The sequence below is a fragment of the Schistocerca gregaria genome, unplaced genomic scaffold (assembly GCF_023897955.1).
Source record: "Schistocerca gregaria isolate iqSchGreg1 unplaced genomic scaffold, iqSchGreg1.2 ptg000327l, whole genome shotgun sequence".
Taxonomy (NCBI): Eukaryota; Metazoa; Arthropoda; class Insecta; order Orthoptera; family Acrididae; genus Schistocerca; species Schistocerca gregaria.
Window position 1 is genome coordinate 8,120,042 of NW_026061797.1, and position 8,497 is coordinate 8,128,538.

Consider the following 8,497-nt stretch of genomic DNA (forward strand, 5'->3'; position numbering starts at 1 on the left):
GTGTTCTACTATGGTGCTTTTAGTGTCTCCGAATACCGCAGTACGGGACATTGCTTTGCAGACGATAAGTACAACTGTTTCAGAGTGCAGAGCGGCCAATGTGACGATCTGGCATTAAGTCGATTCGATAACAAATGACGGAAACTTAAGGATTTCGCAGGTTTTTACTACCTATGAACACTTTTCACATTCTCCCGTGCAACTCGGCTGCTAGTCCTCCTTTCATGCAGAATCACAAATTCCTAGCTCATGTCCAAGGCACCAAAGCCAGCTAAAAAGTCAATAATCGATACCTAAAACTTGAATTGTACTACATCTTACTGGGTATTACATCAACTTAGAAGCTTCATCTGTGTTCTACTATGGTGCTTTTAATGTCTCTGCATACCGCAGCACGCAACATAGCTTTGCAGACGGTAAGTACAACCGTTACAGAGAGTAGAGCGGCCAATGTGACGATCTGGCTTCAAGTCGATTCGATGGCTAATGACGAAATCGAACGGATTTCTCAGGTTTTTACTACATATGAACACTTTTCACATTCTAACATGAAACTCGGCTGCTAGTCCTCCTTTAATGCAGAATCTTAAGGTCCGAGCTCATGTCCAAGGCACCAAAGCCAGCTAAAAAGGCAATAATCGATACCTAAAACTTGAACTGTACTACTTCTTACTGGCTATTACATCAACTTAGAAGCTTTATCTGTGTTCTACTATGGTGCTTTTAATGTCTCTGCATACCGCAGCACGCGACATAGCTTTGCAGACGATAAGTACAACTGTTACAGAGAGAAGAGCGGCCAATGTGACGATCTGGCTTCAAGTCGATTCGATAGCTAATGACGAAATCGAACGGATTTCTCAGGTTTTTACTACATATTAACACTTTTCACATTCTCCCATGCAACTCTGCTGCTAGTCCTCCTTTCATGCAGAATCTTAAGGCCCTAGCTCATGTACAAAGCACCAAAGCCAGCTATAAAGTCAATAATCGATACCTAAAACTTGAATTGTACTACTTCTTACTGGCTGTTACATCAATGTAGAAGCTTCATCTGTGTTCTACTATGGTGCTTTTAGTGTCTCCGCATACCGCAGCACGCGACATTGCTTTGCAGTCGATAAGTACAACCGTTTCAGAGAGACGAGCGCCCAATGTGACGACCTGGCTTTAAGTCGATTCGATAACAAATGACGAAAACGGACGGATTTCTCTGGTTTTTTCTACATATGAACACTTTTCACATTCTCCCGTGAAACGCGGCTGCTAGTCCTCCTTTCATGCAGAATCTTAAGGTCCGAGCTCATGTCCAAGGCACCAAAGCCAGCTATAAAGTCAATAATCGATACCTAAAACTTGATTTGTACTGCTTCTTACTGGCTATTACATCAACTTAGAAGCTTCATCTGTGTCCTACTATGGTGCTTTATGTGTCTCCGAATACCGCAGCACGCGACATAGCTTTGCAGACGATAAGTACAACCGTTTCAGAGAGAAGAGTGGCCAATGTGACGATCTGGCTTTAAGTCGATTCGATAACAATTGACGAAAACGGGCGGATTTCTCAGGTTTTTACTACATATGAACACTTTTCAAATACTCCCGTGCAACGCGGCTGCTACTCCTCCTTTCATGCACTATCTTAAGGTCCTAGCCCATGTCCAAAGCACCAAAGCCTGCTAAAAAGTCAATAATCGATACCTAAAACTTGAATTGTGCTACTTCTTACTGGCTATTACATCAAATTAGAAGCTTCATCTGTGTTCTAATATGGTGCTTTTAGTGTCTCCGGATACCGCAACACGCGACATAGCTTAGCAGACAATAAATACAACCGTTTCAGACAGAAGAGCGGCCAATGCGGCGATCTGGCTGTAAGTCGATTCGATAACAAATGACGAAAACGGACGGATTTCTCAGGTTTTTACTACATATGAACACTTTTTACATTCTCCCGTTCAACTCGGCTGCTAGTCCTCCTTTCATGCAGAATCTTATGGTCCTAGCTCATGTCCAAGTCACCAAAGCCATTTAAAAAGTCAATAATCGATACCTAAAACTTGAATAGTACTATTTCTTACTGGCTAATACATCAACTTAGAAGTTTCATCTGTGTCCTACTATCGTGCTTTTAGTGTCTCCGAATACCGCAGCACGCGACATAGCTTTGCAGACGATAAGTACAACCGTTTCAGAGAGAAGAGCGGCCAATGTGACGATCTGGCTTTAAGTCGATTCGATAACAAATGACGAAAACGGGCGGATTTCTCAGGTTTTTACTACATATGAACACTTTTCAAATACTCCCGTGCAACGCGGCTGCTACTCCTCCTTTCATGCACTATCTTAAGGTCCAACCCATGTCCAAAGCACCAAAGCCTGCTAAAAAGTCAATAATCGATACCTAAAACTTGAATTGTACTACTTCTTACTGGCTGTTACATCAACGTAGAAGCTTCATCTGTGTTCTACTATGGTGCTTTTAGTGTCTCCGCATACCGCAGCACGCGACATAGCTTTGCAGACGATAAGTACAATCGTTTCAGGGAGAAGAGCGGCCAATGTGACGATCTGGCTTTAAGTCGATTCGATAACAAATGACGAAAACGGACAGATTTCTCAGGTTTTTACTACATATGAACACTTTTCACATTCTCCCGTGCAACTAGGCTGCTAGTCCTCCTTTCATGCAGAATCTTAAGGTCCCAGCTCATGTCCAAGGCACCAAAGCCAGCTAAAAAGTCAATAATCGATACCAAAAACTTGAATTGTACTACTTGTTACTGGCTATTATATCAACTTAGAAGTTTCATCTGTGTTCTACTATGGTGCTTTTAGTGTCTCCGAATACCGCAGCACGCGACATAGCTTTGCAGACGATAAGTACAACCGTTTCAGAGAGAAGAGCGGCCAATGTGACGATGTGGCTTTAAGTCGATTCGATAACAAATGACGAAAACGGACGTATTTCTCAGGTTTTTACTACATATGAACACTTTTCACATTCTCCCGTCCAACTAGGCTGCTAGTCCTCCTTTCATGCAGAATCTTAAGGTCCTAGCTCAGGTCCAAGGCACCAAAGCCAGCTAAAGAGTCAATAATCGATCTAAAACGTGAATTGTACTACTTCTTACTTGCTATTACATCAACTTAGAAGCTTCATCTGTGTCCTACTATCATGCTTTTAGTGTCTCCGAATACCGCAGCACGCGACATAGCTTTGCAGACGATAAGTACAACCGTTTCAGAGAGAAGAGCGGCCAATGTAACGATCTGGCTTTAAGTCGATTCGATAACAAATGACGAAAACTTACGGATTTCTCAGGTTTTTACTACATATGAACACTTTTCACATTCTCCCGTGCAACTCAGCTGCTAGTCCACCTTTCATGCAGAATCTTAAGGTCCTAGCTCATGTCCAAGGCACCAAAGCCAGCTAAAGAGTCAATAATCGATACCTAAAACTTGAATTGTACTACTTCTTACTGGCTATTACATCAACTTAAAAGCTTCATCTGTGTTCTACTATGGTGCTTTTAGTGTCTCCGCAAACCGCAACACGAGACATAGCTTTGCAGACGATAAGTACAACCGTTTCAGAGAGAAGAGCGGCCAATGTGACGATCTGGCTTTAAGTCGATTCGATAACAAATGACGAAAACGGGCGGATTTCTCAGGTTTTTACTACATATGAACACTTTTCAAATACTCCCGTGCAACGCGGCTGCTACTCCTCCTTTCATGCACTATCTTAAGGTCCAACCCATGTCCAAAGCACCAAAGCCTGCTAAAAAGTCAATAATCGATACCTAAAACTTGAATTGTACTACTTCTTACTGGCTGTTACATCAACGTAGAAGCTTCATCTGTGTTCTACTATGGTGCTTTTAGTGTCTCCGCATACCGCAGCACGCGACATAGCTTTGCAGACGATAAGTACAATCGTTTCAGGGAGAAGAGCGGCCAATGTGACGATCTGGCTTTAAGTCGATTCGATAACAAATGACGAAAACGGACAGATTTCTCAGGTTTTTACTACATATGAACACTTTTCACATTCTCCCGTGCAACTAGGCTGCTAGTCCTCCTTTCATGCAGAATCTTAAGGTCCCAGCTCATGTCCAAGGCACCAAAGCCAGCTAAAAAGTCAATAATCGATACCAAAAACTTGAATTGTACTACTTGTTACTGGCTATTATATCAACTTAGAAGTTTCATCTGTGTTCTACTATGGTGCTTTTAGTGTCTCCGAATACCGCAGCACGCGACATAGCTTTGCAGACGATAAGTACAACCGTTTCAGAGAGAAGAGCGGCCAATGTGACGATGTGGCTTTAAGTCGATTCGATAACAAATGACGAAAACGGACGTATTTCTCAGGTTTTTACTACATATGAACACTTTTCACATTCTCCCGTCCAACTAGGCTGCTAGTCCTCCTTTCATGCAGAATCTTAAGGTCCTAGCTCAGGTCCAAGGCACCAAAGCCAGCTAAAGAGTCAATAATCGATCTAAAACGTGAATTGTACTACTTCTTACTTGCTATTACATCAACTTAGAAGCTTCATCTGTGTCCTACTATCATGCTTTTAGTGTCTCCGAATACCGCAGCACGCGACATAGCTTTGCAGACGATAAGTACAACCGTTTCAGAGAGAAGAGCGGCCAATGTAACGATCTGGCTTTAAGTCGATTCGATAACAAATGACGAAAACTTACGGATTTCTCAGGTTTTTACTACATATGAACACTTTTCACATTCTCCCGTGCAACTCAGCTGCTAGTCCACCTTTCATGCAGAATCTTAAGGTCCTAGCTCATGTCCAAGGCACCAAAGCCAGCTAAAGAGTCAATAATCGATACCTAAAACTTGAATTGTACTACTTCTTACTGGCTATTACATCAACTTAAAAGCTTCATCTGTGTTCTACTATGGTGCTTTTAGTGTCTCCGCAAACCGCAACACGAGACATAGCTTTGCAGACGATAAGTACAACCGTTTCAGAGAGAAGAGCAGCCAATGTGACGATCTGGCTTTGAGTCGATTCGATAACAAATGGCGAAAACGGACGGATTTCTTAGGTTTTTACTACATATGAACACTTTTCACATTCTCCCGTGCAACTCGGCTGCTAGTCCTCCTTTCATGCAGAATCTTAAGGTCCTAGCTCATGTCCAAGGCACCAAAGCCAGCTAAAAAGTCAATAATCGATAACTAAAACTTGAATTGTACTACTTCTTACTGGCTATTACATCAACTTAAAAGCTTCATCTGTGTTCTACTATGGTGCTTTTAGTATCTGCGCATACCGCAACACGCGACATATCTTTGCAGACGATAAGGACAACCGTTTCAGAGAGAAGAGCGGCCAATGTGACGATCTTGCTTTGAGTCGATTCGTTAACAAATGACGAAAACGGACGGATTTCTCAGGTTTTTACTACATATGAACACTTTTTACATTCTGCCGTGCAACTGGGCTGCTATTCCTCCTTTCATGCAGAATCATAAGGTCCTAGCTCACGTCCAAGGCACCAAAGCCAGCTAAAAAGTCAATAATCGATACCTAAAACTTGAATTGTAATACTTCTTACTGGCTATTACATCAACTTAGAAGGTTCATCTATGTTCTACTATGGTGCTTTTAGTGTCTCCTAATACCGCAGCACGCGACATAGCTTTGCAGACATTAAGTACAACTGTATCATAGGGAAGAGCGGCCAATGTGACGATCAGGCTTTAAGTGGATTCGAGAACAAGACGAAAACGGACGAATTTTTCAGGTTTTTACTACATATGAACCCTTTTCACATTCTCCCATGCAAGTCGGCTGCTAGACCTCCTTTCATGCAGAGTCTTACGGTCCTAGCTCATGTCCAAGGCACCAAAGCCAGCTAAAAAGTCAATAATCGATGCCTAAAACTTGTATTGTACTACTTCTTACTGGCTATTACATCAACTTAGAAGCTTCATCTGTGTCCTACTATGGTGCTTTAAGTGTCTCCGAATATCGCAGCACGCGACATAGCCTTTGCAGACAATAAGTACAACCGTTTCAGACAGAAGAGCGGCCAATGCGGCGATCTGGCTTTAAGTCGATTCGATAACAAATGACGAAATCGGACCGATTTCTGAGGTTTTTACTACATATGAACACTTTTCACATTCTCCCGTGCAACGCGGCTGCTAGTCCTCCTTTCATGCAGAATCTTAAGGTCCTAGCTCATGTCCAAGGCACCAAAGCCAGCTAAAAAGTCAATAATCGATACCTAAAACTTGATTTGTACTACTTCTTAATGGCTATTACATCAACTTAGAAGCTTCATCTGTGTTCTACTACGGTGCTTTTAGTGTCTCCACGTACCGCAGCACGCGACATAGCTTTGCAGACGATAAGTACAACCATTTCAGAGAGAAGAGCGGCCAAAGTGACGATCTGGCTTTAAGTCGATTCGATAACAAGAGACGAGAACGGACGGATTTCTCAGGTTTTTACTACATATGAACACTTTTCAAATTCTCCCGTGCTACTCGGCTGCTAGTCCTCCTTTCATGCAGAATCTTAAGTTCCTAGCTCATGTCCAAGGCACCAAAGCCAGCTAAAAAGTCAATAATCGATACCTAAAACTTGAATTGTACTACTTCTTACTTGCTATTACATCAACTTAGAAGCTTCATCTGTGTCCTACTATGGTGCTTTTAGTGTCTCCCAATACCGCAGCACGCGACATAGCTTTGCAGACGATAAGTACAACCGTTTCAGAGAGAAGAGCGGCCAATGTAACGATCTGGCTTTAAGTCGATTCGATAACAAATGACGAAAACTTACGGATTTCGCAGGTTTTTACTACATATGAACACTTTTCACATTCTGCCATGCAACTCGGCTGCTAGTACTCCTTTCATGCAGAATCTTAAGGTCCTAGCTCATGTCCAAGGCACCAAAGCCAGCTAAAAAGTCAATAATCGATAACTAAAACTTGAATTGTACTACTTCTTAAAGGCTATTACGTCAACTTAAAAGTTTCATCTGTGTTCTACTATTGTGCTTTTAGTGTCTCTGCATACCGCAACACGAGACATAGCTTTGCAGGCGATAAGTACAACCGTTTCAGAGAGAAGAGCGGCCAATGTGACGATCTGGCTTTGAGTCGATTCGATAACAAATTACGAAAACGGACGGATTTCTCAGGTTTTTACTACATATGAACACTTTTCACATTCTCCCATGCAACTCGGCTGCTAGTCCTCCTTTCATGCAGAACCTTACGGTCCTAGCTCATGTCCAAGGCACCAAAGCCAGCTAAAAAGTCAATAATCGATAAATAAAACTTGTATTGTACTACTTCTTACTGGCTATTACATCAACTTAGAAGCTTCATCTGTGTCCTACTATGGTGCTTTAAGTGTCTCCGAATACCGCAGCACGCGACATACCTTTGCAGACGATAAGTATAACCGTTTCAGAGGGAAGAGTGGCCAATGTGACGACCTGGCTTTAAGTCGATTCGATAACAAATGACGGAAACGGACGAATTTCTCAGGTTTTTACTACATATGAACACTTTTCACATTCTCCCGTGCAACGCGGCTGCTAGTCCTCCTTTCATGCAGAATCTTAAGGTCCTAGCTCATGTCCAAGGCACCAAAGCCAGCTAAAAAGTCAATAATCGATACCTAACACTTGATTTGTACTACTTCTTACTGGCTATTACATCAACTTAGAAGCTTCATCTGTGTTCTACTATGGTGCTTTTAGTGTCTCCGGATACCGCAACACGCGACATAACTTAGCAGGCGATAAGTACAACCGTTTCAGAGGGAAGAGCGGCCAATGCGGCGATCTGGCTTTAAGTCGATTCGATAACAAATGACGGAAACTGACAGATTTCTCAGGTTTTTACTACATATGAACACTTTTCACGTTCTCCCATGCAACTCGGCTGCTAGTCCTCCTTTCATGCAGAATCTTAAGGTCCTAGCTCATGTCGAAGGCACCAAAGCCAGCTAAAAAGTCAATAATCGATATCTATAACTTGAATTGCACTACATCTTACTTGCTATTACATCAACATAGAAGCTTCATCTGTGTCCTACTATGGTGCTTTTAGTGTCTCCCAATACCGCAGCATGCGTCATAGCTTTGCAGACGATAAGTACAACCGTTTCAGAGAGAAGAGCGTCCAATGTAACGATCTGGCTTTAAGTCGATTCGATAACAAATGACGAAAACTTACGGATTTCTCAGGTTTTTACTACATATGAACACTTTTCACATTCTCCCATGCAACTCGGCTGCTAGTACTCCTTTCATGCAGAATCTTAAGGTCCTAGCTCATGTCCAAGGCACCAAAGCCAGCTAAAAAGTCAATAATCGATACCTAAAACTTGAATTGTACTACTTCTTACTCGCTATTACATTAACTTAAGAGCTTCATCTGTGTTCTACTATGGTGCTTTTAGTGTCTCTGCATACCGCAACACGAGACATAGCTT